The sequence below is a fragment of the Jaculus jaculus genome, chromosome 9 (genome assembly GCF_020740685.1).
Source record: "Jaculus jaculus isolate mJacJac1 chromosome 9, mJacJac1.mat.Y.cur, whole genome shotgun sequence".
NCBI lineage: Eukaryota > Metazoa > Chordata > Mammalia > Rodentia > Dipodidae > Jaculus > Jaculus jaculus.
This window is the reverse complement of record NC_059110.1, coordinates 802746-814105: the sequence shown is the minus strand read 5'-3', so window position 1 is coordinate 814105 and position 11360 is coordinate 802746. Positions and strand designations below refer to the sequence as shown.

The 11360-nt window shown below is 44.3% G+C and overlaps 1 pseudogene; it reads right to left on the bottom strand.

Annotated features, from left to right (window-relative positions):
* Positions 1 to 9519: 9519 nt before the first annotated feature.
* On the bottom strand, positions 9520 to 10510 carry LOC101611636 (annotated as a pseudogene).
* Between the last annotated feature and the right edge of the window lie 850 nt (positions 10511 to 11360).

The following is an 11360-nucleotide window of genomic DNA, read 5'->3' as shown; positions in this document are numbered from 1 at the left end:
TACAAAAATCAGATCTAACTTTTGCTTTAGGTAGCTGGTCATAGGAGACTCCCTGGTAGCATAGGTGCATGTGGAGGTGTTGGCAGCAGTGTGTTTACTGTGAGCATCATGTGCCTTCAGAACACTTCAACACTATCTAACACATGCTCTTTGTCCATAACTGTTCATGGAGAAATGTGGGTCAGTGTTGGCTCAGGCCAGCCAAGAGCTGCTGCTCAGCAAGGCAACAATTATATTATGTAGAAGAAGGTTCCAGGTTACGGGCTTCTTTGCATGCCCTACAACATCTAATCACTCACAGACCTATAATGCATCTTGTTGGGACTGTGAGCACGGCATTACTGCTTTGGAGCTTCATGTCTCTCCAGGCTTCCTGTGGAGTGGAGTGGTCCCTGCTCACTGCAGCCCGTGCTGATCATGTGGTCAGGTTGCTCCTGTAGCCCTACAAAGGCTGTCTTGCCTTTGTCTTGGTATTGGCTGGTGCAATGTAAAGCAGCCAGTCTTTACGGTGGTGCTCTTAGCGTTTAGATTTTGCAAAAAAAAAAAAAACATAAGGGGATAGTTCCTATGACTATCTTTGCATTACTAATGACTATTATGCTATTCTATATGGCAAGACAGCAGTGGCTGTTCTAGATCTCCCTGAAGAACCAAGAGTTGGCCCAGTCTTACAACTAAGTCTGATGGTTTCTGATAGGGCTGTATAGAGAAAAGCTGTCTGCTGTAGACCAGAGATGCAGTTAGGGGTAACAACTGTCCTCATTTCTGTTTTCTGCATGGTCAAATGACTCCATCCAGGTAATTAAGCTCTCCAGCTTTTCCAGTCAGACAACATTCCATAGAGTTTACTGTTCTAGAGGGAAGCAGCTTTGCCACCATGTTAGTTATAATACTGAGAGTGTCAACTTAAAGGAGGAATGACTGATTTTTGTCCCATGGTCTCAGACAATCACTTGGGCCTCTTGTTTCTTGACCTGAGCATGATGGTGGGGAGTGCATGGTGGAGCCTCATGGTGACCAGGAAGCAGAGAGCTCGCAAGGGGCTGAAGACAGATAATGTCATCCCAGGCATTACCCAGTAACTTGCATTCTCTTAGCAGGTCCTATCCCTTAAAATTTCCATCACCTCCCAATAGTCCTTTCAGCTATGACCCCATTAATGGTGTTGCATTTGCCTTTTCACTGCTGAGACACTCAACCACAAGCAGCTTTTGGGAGGAAAAGGGGTACTTCAGCTTCCTGATTCAATGGGAGGCATCATGGCAGAGGAAGGAACCTCGCTCCACCATCCATCCATAGCAGCGAGAAAAAGCAGCAGCCAAGACCCACAAGCACAGCCAGAGCTCCCACTGGCTTTCTGTACACCTCAGTACAGCTGGATTCAAGATCTGCCCCCAGTGACACACCTACTCCAGGAAGGCTGAGCCTGCTGAGGACTAAGTAGAAAGCTTAATCAAATCATACCTCAGGCTATGGGTGACATGGATTTACATTCAAACCACAAGAAGAAATAGACAGCCTTCTAGACCCAGGCTGTTAGGGGACTCTTAAGGTCTATACTATAATATCAATTCCTACTCAAGACCTTTCATCATGGGCCAGGGAGCCAGTGTTGGGCTCTACTAGTCACTGTGCTGACATAGACAACCTTCATGCTGCTGCAAGCCAGAGCTTAACCACTTGGCCTCCAGTAGCTGGTGCTTAGAGTCTCTAGGACATCTTCAGAGCCCAGGTATTTCCTTCTATCATCCACAGTAAGCCTGGCAGAAGCTACAATGCCATTACAGGACAGACTGAGGGCAGGCATGGGTCCCTTCTAAAATCCTGGGTCTGAGGCCTGGCTCCATCCTGGGAACTGAGGAGGGTCTGACCTATGGCATGGTGCTATGAAGTCGGTCCACCAGGCCTAGGGATATTTATGTCTATAGATAAAGGTGACTACCTGTCTCAGTACTCAGGGATTACGACAGTCTTCCCAAGCATATGGTACCAGCTGACCATAGACCCAACGCCCCCCCCCCCTTTTTTGAGGTAGGGTCTCTAGCCCAGGCTGACCTAGAATTCACTGTGTAATCCCAGGTTGGCCTCAAATTTACAGTGGTGCTCCTACCTCTGCCTCCTGAGTACTGGGATTAAAGGTGAGCACCACTACACTTGGCTCATTCAAATCAATCAACTCCTGGCAACTCAGCTTCCTTGTCTGCACCGTATCAATACTGACACTGATATTTTGTTCCTGGTTTGACATTTGGCTCCTTGTCCTTCCATTATGCTGGGAGGACAGAAGAGATTTTGTTCCCTCCATCATGTCAGCCTCGGTGTATATGCAAAAGTATCTGAGGTTTTGCACAGTCTGTGTAAACAAGCTGGTAGGGAAACCGACTGCCCAGCTTCAAGTCCTCACCTGCCAGCTGAGGCAGTTTTGGGTTCTGCAAAATGAGCCCTTTACCTGCAGGTCTGAACTACTGGTGTGGGCAGCATTCCTATCTGCCCACACCCTTCTCCCAGTTGTCAGTGGACATGCTGTGGATCCCCTCACACTATATAGAATCTCCTTTTAGCTTTGTTTCTTTAATGTTTGGGGAAAGAAGCTATCTTATGGAGAAGCTTGGATGCTCAAAGCACAATGCTGCCAGTTTCCATGATAGAATTTTCTGGACCGTTTTTTTATTGTACTTCCTCCAATCAGGCACAGGGTGGCACTCTTTGTCAAGTAATTCCATGGATTAAGCAAGCATGATTCTGGTAGTGATGAAGGAAAATGTCTTCACTGACCTTGACTACAGGAAAATGTCCTCTCCTTTTTTCTCCAATGACAGGTAGAAGTAAGGCTTCATGAATTGTAAGTGGCTGGCTGGCCGGCCCAGAACTCCATTGATTTATGTATTAATGAAAGGCAATAACCATGGTCTGAAACCGTTCTCATCTGCCTGAGACTGGTGTGAGGATGCATTATGTGAAGTAATCTTGTAGGGGAGGCTAGTGGTGGTCACAGGAGAGTGATGGAGGTGCTAAGGTCATCATTAACCCATCCCTGTCCTGCTCTGAATGCCCTTTGTCTAAAGGAACATAAGTAAGCTTTGAAGAGAATAAGCAGGGTGTAGGCTTGCAGTGGAAACTATCTTCTACCCACACATGTTCCCACTGCAGCCTGAATTCACACCTCAGTGTCATCATGAGTCTGGAGATACTCCTCAACAAATATATAAAGAAAGGCCCATTTGGGCTCAGCTTAGGCACTGCCAAAGGAAACTCTTTGATTGGCTGTGGTTTGGTTTATAGCCCTACTAAACAACTGTAATAAAACTAAGTCACCTGGTTGCCTCCTGTGTCTCTGAGTGTTGGAGGGACCCGAACCACAGTCTTCCTGCAGCCCTTGTCTCTAGATTTCCAGGGGCACACATAATAGAGTATTCTTCTAGATTAACCAACAGGCTGGTTAAAATAGATTCATGGTCATATCTTAAGTTTTTACAAAGAAGACCCTATATGAATGTGGGAAGTGCTCTTGGCATGTAATTTTATTAATTTAAAAGAAATGTGCTAGTTTCCAAAAGGCCAGTCATAAAACTAAACCCTTTGCCAGCAATTATAGTCTATGGAGCTATTAGCACAGACTTGTCAGTATGGATATTAAATGCCACCATATGGAAAGCTCAAGTATTTCAAAGCACTTTGTAGTGACTAATTGCTTAGGTCTCTGAATACTTTCTAGGGAAGACTGTATTAGTAACTCTACTTCAGAGAGAAGAAACTTAGCCCAGAATACTTGGAACCCATTGCCCTTCAAGAGAGGAGACATGGGGTTGGTTAATGTTCTAGCTGCCTGGCCCCTTCTTCATTGGATCTATTGTGTCCTGTGATATCCTCTCTCATTCTCTTTGTAGATGGGCTCCCTCTGGTGTGCTGCCACCAGAAACCTGATAATGACATCTGTTTGAGATAATGATGTTCGTTATCTCAAACTCTACTCTCCCAGCAACCTGTGGAGGAAGCAGTGCCTGCCCATCTCCCAGAAGCAAAATAAAGGATTAATGAGGAAGTTACTGTGTCCCTAGTCATGGAAGCCAGGGCTGCATGCTAAGTATGGGCCTTGGGCTGTGGAGGTGAGCTAGCATCACTGAGGTCTGAGGCTTCAGGAGGCCAAAGTCAGAGATCAGAGAGGAGGGCGGGGCCCTGCAAGTGCTGTGGGGGTGGTGGGCACAGAAGCTTTGAACCCACTCATGTTTATCTCAGTTTTATTTAAGAAGCCAGTAAAAGTGGTTTAGGATCTTCTTGAAGTGTTAGCATGCTTAAATTCTGGTGTTAACTCCAGCTGTCATGGGCGGGCAGGAACAGGGAGGTGTGAGAACCACACCTTAGGGATGCCCCAGGAGGTGTGACACTTACAGGCTGACAAATGGTGGGAATGTCACCTCTCTTAAGTGCTCTTGGTGTCCAGATGGTGATAAAGATCCAGTGTGTGGATTATGCCCTCCGGGGAAACACCATCCCCATGTCCTCATCCAGGAATGGAGGGAGCCCTTAGGATGGTGGGCAGGAATCCTGACAGTTTTCCCTGGCTCTGCCGTGCTTTGTGAGTGAACGTGGTCCCCTCCCTGGGACCTGGAATCTCAAGCCCTGCAGAGCACCTCCTGATATTCCACTTGTCACCCTGAGACAGCCATCTCCCAAAGTTCTATGCCATGACACCCACTTTCATGACTTTTCTTGTAAAGGATCTCTAAATTCTGAAGAGCCACATGGAGGATCAGTGCTGTGCTGTTGCTCCCGGGCACGGGGTGACCCTCTCATGTTCAGACTATGGCCAAACTTGCTGAATCTGTGACTAAAGCACTTTTATCTTTGCCCCACTGCTTCCGTTCCTCCTTCCTGGAACATGTGGCATAATGTGCTCTGGTCCCTGAAGGATGTAGAGGAAGGAACTGTTCCCATATCCACTTGATCAGCTAGCATGGGTCAGCTGCCTGCTGAGCAAACTTCACCTCAGATGAAAGTCACACACTTGCAGGGGTAGTTGTACTCATCCTGTGTCACTAGGAGACTGTCAGTCACAACTCAGCTAAGTTCTCTGGGACCCTGCTGAAAGGTGGGTGTCTGTTCTGAAGGTGCCTGTGAGTGCAGGTGGGAGGTCTGATGCTTCCTAAGGCTCCCATAGGCCACAAGATCCCACAAGACTCTAGCAGGAATGGCTAAGGGGACAACAGGGACAGTCAGTAAAGAGCTGACAGGAGTGGGCAGGGAACAAGAGTGACTCAAAGGGGCTTCCTCCCCAAGTGGAGTGTTGTTCCTGGCCCCTGAGTATAGCACCAGGGCAGTCAGCTGCAGGTCACCGGGCCACCCAAAATGAAATGGAGCTAAGAGAAATAAGCAGCAGGGTTGTCACTGTGACTGTGTTGACAAAAATGGTTATGTATGAGCCATCATGTTCTGCCCACTCCCTCTGAGTGTTAGTGACACAGATATGCTATCAGAACTAATCCTCAGTCATCGAGGAGCAGTGGACACCAATCTGAGGAACAGATGGATGTCAGATTGGTCAACAAGGCCCAGCCTAAATCTCGGGGCTGTATCAGAATGAGGGCATTGTATGTGAGAAAGTACACCATCAGATCACTAGGCCAGCATAAAGCCCCAGCCTCCACTAGCCATGAACACAAATTTCCAGAATTTGCTGATTTGATTTGTCAGCACTCATCTTTTCCTGTCTGGCTTCTCACTGAGTCCAGGAAAGCTCTGGGCAGGTTGCAAACTAATGCTTTGAAACCACTCTTGTGGGGGTTGGGGGTGGGGTGTAAGGAGACCAATAGCAAAGGAAGAGCTATGTTTTGCCAACTGCCCCCAGTTCGGCTAACCTCCCCAGCTTTGGCATTTCACATACTAGACAGGTATACTCTCCACAGAGCACATGGTGAATCTCCTGTGGTGGGATGTGCTACATGAAGACAGCATCCAGAAGCTCCTGACTTCCTGGTGTCCTGGTGATTTCTGAGGAAGCAGCTTAGAAGTTACTCAGGGCTCCAAGGAGTTGCTTAGGAAGTGGCTTGCAGCGTCATAAATAGCAAGATAGAGATCATAAAAGAGGAAATGGAGTTGGATAGCAAGGAAGTTTATGGTATTTGAAGATTGATCCATAAATATAACCACATGACATTTAGGTCCATCAAAATAATTGATCTATGTAGTTAAAGGGAGTTGAGTTTATTTATCTGGAAAATAGTTACTTGAGGTCTCTAGCATAACAGAGTGTTGTTTCAATTTTTTAAAAAGATATTTTATTCTCAAATTAAGTTTTACTTCTCTTTTAAAATTCATCTATTGGGCTGGAGAGATGGCATAGTGGTTAAGCGCTTGCCTGTGAAGCCTATGGACCCCGGTTCGAGGCTCGGTTCCCCATTAGCCAGATGCACAAGGGTGCGCTCGCGTCTGGAGTTCATTTGCAGTGGCTGGAAGCCCTGGCGCGCCCATTCTCTCTCTCACTCTCTATCTGCCTCTTTCTCTCTCTCTCTCTCTCAAATAATCAAAGAAATAAATAAAAATCTTTTAAAAAAAATTCATCTAGTAAGGGCTGGAGGGATGGTTCAGTGGTTAAAGGTACTTGTTTGCAAAGCCTGCCAGCCCAGGTTCAATTTCCCAGCACCCATGTAAAGCCAGATGCACAAAGTAGCAATGTCACTGAAGTGTCTCTCTCCATCCCCTCTCCTGGCAAATAAATAAATAAAAGTATCTTTTAAACGTTTTAAATATATTTACTCATTTGTGTTTGTGTGGTGGGGGCTCTCCAGGGTCTCTTGCCACTGTGAATGAACAGACACTTATGCCACTTTTTAAACCACTTTTATTTATTTATTTATTTTAGTTTTTAGAGAGAGGGAGAGGGAGGGAGGGAGAGAGAGAATTGGTACACCAGGGCCTCAGCCACTAAAATAGAATACTGGACGCTTGTGCCATCCAGTGGGCATGTACAGACCTTGTGCTTGCCTCACCTTTGTGTGTCTGTCTTACCTGGGATCTGGGTCCTTAGGTTTCACAGACAAGTTCCTTAACCACTAAGCCATCTCTCCAGTGCTGTCCCACTTTTTGTGTCTGGCTTATATGGGTGTCTTGGAGCTTGAATCCAGATCTGCAGGCTTTGCAAGCAAGTGCCTTTAACCACTGAACCATATTTCTAGTTCCAAGTGCTGGGATTAAAGGTGTGTGCCACCACACCCGGCAGAATTCGGTTTTTAAATATATTTTTTAATATTTTTCTTTCTTTCTTGACAGAGAAAAAGAGAACAAATATGAGCATGCCAGGGCCTCCAGCCACTGCAAACAAACTCCAGATGTGTGTGCCCCCTTGTGCGTCTGGCTAACATGGGTCCTTAACTGCTAAGGCACCCCTCCAGGCCCAATTTATTATTATTATTATTTTAATTTTTATTAGCATTTTCCATGATTATAAAAAAATCCCGTGTAAATTCTCTCCCTCCCCCCACCACTTTCTCCTTTGAAATTCCATTCTCTATCATATTACCTCCCCTTAACAATCATTGTACTTACATATATACAGTATCAACCTATTAAGTACCCTCCTCCCTTCCTTTCTCTTCCCTTTATGTCTCCTTTTTAACTTACTGCAGGCCCAATTTTTAAATATTTTACTTATTTGTTTGAGAGAGAGAAAGAGAGAATGGGTGAACAAGGGCCTCTAGTCACTGCAAACAAACTCCAGACACATGTGCCACCCTGTGCATCTGGCTTATGTGGGTACTGGAGAATTAAACCTGGGTCCTTAGGCTTTTCAGGCAAGTGCCTTAACCACTAAGCCACCTCCCCAGCCCCAGCATTCAAACTTTTATATATATATTTTTTCTTTATTTACTAAGCAAGAGAGAGAAATAGGCAGGTAGACAGAGAGAGAGAGAGAGAGAATGAATGGGCGCATTAGGGCCTCCAGATGTTGCAAACAAACTCTAAATGCATGAGCCCCCTTGTGCATGTGGCTTATGTGGGTCCTGGGGAATTGAACCTGGGTCCTTTGGCTTTGCAGGCAAATGCCTTAACCGCTAAGCCACCTCTCTAGCCCCAGCACTCAAAATTTAAATCCAAATATTTGAGCGGGATATAATTCATGTAGGTCAAAAATCAAAAAACAAGGGCTGGGAAAATGGCTCAGTGAATAAAATATTTGCCATACAAACATGAGTGCATGAGCATGGCTCTCTAGATCACACATGGGCCAGATGTCACAGACCTAGCATCTGTAATCCCAGAGGCCCACAGAGAAATGGAAGGTAGAAGCAGGACACTCCCTGAAAGCTTGGGACCAGCTCCCCTGGCATTCATAGCAGTGGACAGTGAGAAACCCGGCCTGAAACAAGGTGGACAGCAAGGACTAGCACCAGTCATGTTGTCCTCTGACCTTATATGCATCCCATGGCAAAGCATGCTCACACTCACATGTAAACATGCCCACATGTACATGTATACACACACATCCCCCCAAAAGAGGAAAAAAGCCACAGACAGATGTTCAGCATAAAGCCTGCTTTCTATCCATGCCCCCACAGTCCTCTGTGGAGACATTGATTTAGAAGCAGATTGTCCAGTTCTCTCTCAGCAGTAAAAATACAAAGATCCTGAGAACCCTCAACTCACTCTTTGTTGTTTTGCTTTCTTTTTTTTCAAGGCACATTTAATTTAATACCAGAGTGCAATACAAAAGGCCCTAATGCAATGAAGGAACACATTCCCCCATTAACACCAATGGCAGTGCTCTTTAACATGTGCCTGTTGAATAGGATGAAAGTTTACTGAGTCTCATCACAGCCAATATTCTTATACAGTCTAGTTGTGAAATGAATGTTCATAATGCTTCAAAACAGTTTAAACCTCAAGTTTGAGACCACACCTTCATATTTGTATATTCCTCAAGTAAGATTATCTAGTTTCTGTGACCATTCAAAGAACCCTTGATTAGAACCACATTGCTTTATTATGTAATAGAAAGCCCAAAACTAATTTGTTAAGTATATGTACTACTTGTAGTTGCATCTATTATCTGATTGTCTCTTGACTATTAAAGTTGGTGCTTGGCTGGGCATGGTGACACACACCTTTAATTCCAGCACTCAAGAGGCAGAGTAAGAGGATCACCATGAGTTTGAGGCCACTCTGAGATTACATAGTGAATTCCAGGTCAGCCTGGCTTCGAACAAGATCCTACCTTGAAAAACAAAACAAAACAAACAAAAAAGTTGGTATTTAGCACATAAACTCTTTAAAGGTAAAATTCACCTTATTTGAGTTTTGACCTAGGTAGTTCAGCAATCATGGAGTCCACAGTCTTAGTGGCAAAACTGATACACAGTGTTTCTTAAGTCACTATGTTCAAGGTTAAGAGAGATGCATATTCTATTTTTATATTTTACTGGTATTTTACGTGTTCAATTCATGATTTCAAACTTCTAGGTTTTCAATACTCTAAACTGTCTGAGACAGTGTGCCCCAGGCTTAAAATTTCTGTTTCTACCTCTATTTTCTTCAAACAGAAACATTTCTCAAGTGTCTACATGTTCTAGAAGGGGAATTTTTTGGAGATGGCCTCTTCTTTGGAATAGGCTAATGGCATCAGGCCTCTGAAGCAAGGGAAAGGGGAAGATTAAAAAAAAGCTGAAATGGGGCTGGAGAGATGTCTTAGCAGTTAAGGCACTTGCTTATGAAGCCTAAGGACCCAGGTCCAATTCTCTAGTACTCATGTAAGCCAGATACACAAGGTGGCACATTCATCTGAAGTTTTTTGCAGTGGCTGGAGGCTCTGGTGTTCCCATTCTCTCTATTTGCCTTTTCCTCTCTCTCTCAAATAAACAAACAAATAAAACATTTGAAATAAAGTGTTTCTTAAAAAGCTGAATTACAAAGTTTATCTGGCAAATTTTACACTAACCATTACTGGACAGTGTAAGAATGTGGCTTTTTGACTAAAAAAAAAAAAAAATCTGAGTCTTGGTATGGAAACAAGTATGGCTGTCCCATCAAGTTTTCTCGAGGTGGGACTATCAGGGAAGTCTTGACTAGGGGTATGATTTGCTTACCAATCAGGCATAAACTTCAGACACTCAGTTCATTTTGGGCTTGTTCCAGTTTGTCTTTAGTCTGTTCCAGTTCACCTTTCATTTGTGGGAAAAACAAGTTGGTCACTGGCTCTACCATTATTGATATCAGTTGGTCAACACTCAGCTGCTGGACTTGCTTGAGGTATTGGATTTGAGTAGTAGTGCATCATTCCATCACTAGTCACATTACCAGTATGTTCTCCCTGCGTGCAGATTCCTGTGGTTGTTGCTTTAGTTTTTCTTCAGACTCCCTTAGACCAGCGACTTCATTTAAGACCTGTGTACATGCCCTCCAGGGTTTGAATATATGTTTCATACTGTTTTCATCTTAGAATTAACTCATCCTGGGCCATAACTTTGAAGTCTGTCTCACTTGAATGAACATTTTGGGGAAGAGGTTCTTTATTGGCCATCTTGACTTCTCTCCAGAAAGAGGCTGTGTGTGTGGGGGGGTGGGCACTGCTGTTCTTTTGCTGAGCTTGCCACAAGCTCCTAGGAAATTCTCCTGTCTCTGCCTCCCATCTCAGCATCAGGGTGCTACAGAAGCCCACCACAGCTTCTGGCTTTCTACATGGGCTTGGGATTGAGCTAAGGTACTCAGACTTGAGCAGTGAGTTCTCTATCCACTGAGCAATCTCCCCAACTGCTATAATCTTAAGTTTTGATGCTGAATTTTATTATGAGATTGTTAGGTTTGATTTTGACCTGTAATCCTATTTACCTATCATCAGTAGCATGCGTCATTCAAAGCTCATTTTTAAATAATGATATGTTGTTTTCTTATTTTAAGCATGTTTTATTTGTTTATTTATTTGAGGGGGAAGAATGGGCATACCAGGGCCTCGAGCCATGGCAAAAGAACTCCAGACACATGCACACCTTGTGCATCTTGCTTATGTGGGTATTGGGAACTCAAACTTAGGTCCTTAGGCTTTGCAGGCAAGTGCCTTAACCTCTAAGCCATCCTTCTAGCCTGGATATGTTATTTTCTTAAGCATCCAAAATTCAACAGCATACTGAATTCATGTGACAAAATACTAAGCTAAAGAAAACTTAAAAGTATAGTTATATCATGATTGAAAAGCTATGTATGTTCTCTAATTCTGAAAGAAGAATGAACGCCTGTTTTAAGGATAAAGGTCAATTTGTATTATGCTTGTATTAAGTTCTCTTGTGCACAGCAGGTAGGTGTGGATGGGTGTGTAGAGAGTGGTGAATAGGTTGATATTTGGATTAGATAAGCACTGTAGGTAAATTTAAATT